Source organism: Herpailurus yagouaroundi, unplaced genomic scaffold (genome assembly GCF_014898765.1).
Source record: "Herpailurus yagouaroundi ecotype Mexico unplaced genomic scaffold, PumYag 218, whole genome shotgun sequence".
Classification (NCBI taxonomy): Eukaryota; Metazoa; Chordata; class Mammalia; order Carnivora; family Felidae; genus Herpailurus; species Herpailurus yagouaroundi.
The window spans coordinates 2,734,152-2,734,621 of NW_024412449.1; positions in this window are offsets into that span (position 1 = coordinate 2,734,152).

Consider the following 470-nt stretch of genomic DNA (forward strand, 5'->3'; position numbering starts at 1 on the left):
AATCTGGTGACTTGGCCAGACTGGTCAAGTCCCAAGGAGCAGAGCTGGGATTCACACCAGGCAGTCTGGCCGCCGCTGTCTGGCCTCAACCACTCTGCTGTGTCGCCCTAGAGGAGCTTGCTCACGTTCTCACGACCTACTCCGGGAGCTACAAGTGGGTTTTTTTTGGCTGCAGTGAGGCGTCAAGCACGGCAGGCGTGTTAAGGCCAGCCTGTGAGGGTCCTCGGCCCCCAGGCTGGGGGGCTGGGGCTTTGCCCTGCATGCTGGGTACAGGATGGCTTGGAAAGGGCAAGGGGGACGCGGGGAGAACAGCCTCCCAGCGCCTACCGTAAGCTGTATCGAGAATCCAGACCAGGGATGACAATGGATAGGAATGGATGCAGGGAAGGGGCGGCTCGCGCGGCCGAGGAGGCAGGCCTGCGGCGCGGGGTCGCGGTCGCCCGGCCGGCCAATGGCGTGGGATTGGGCGG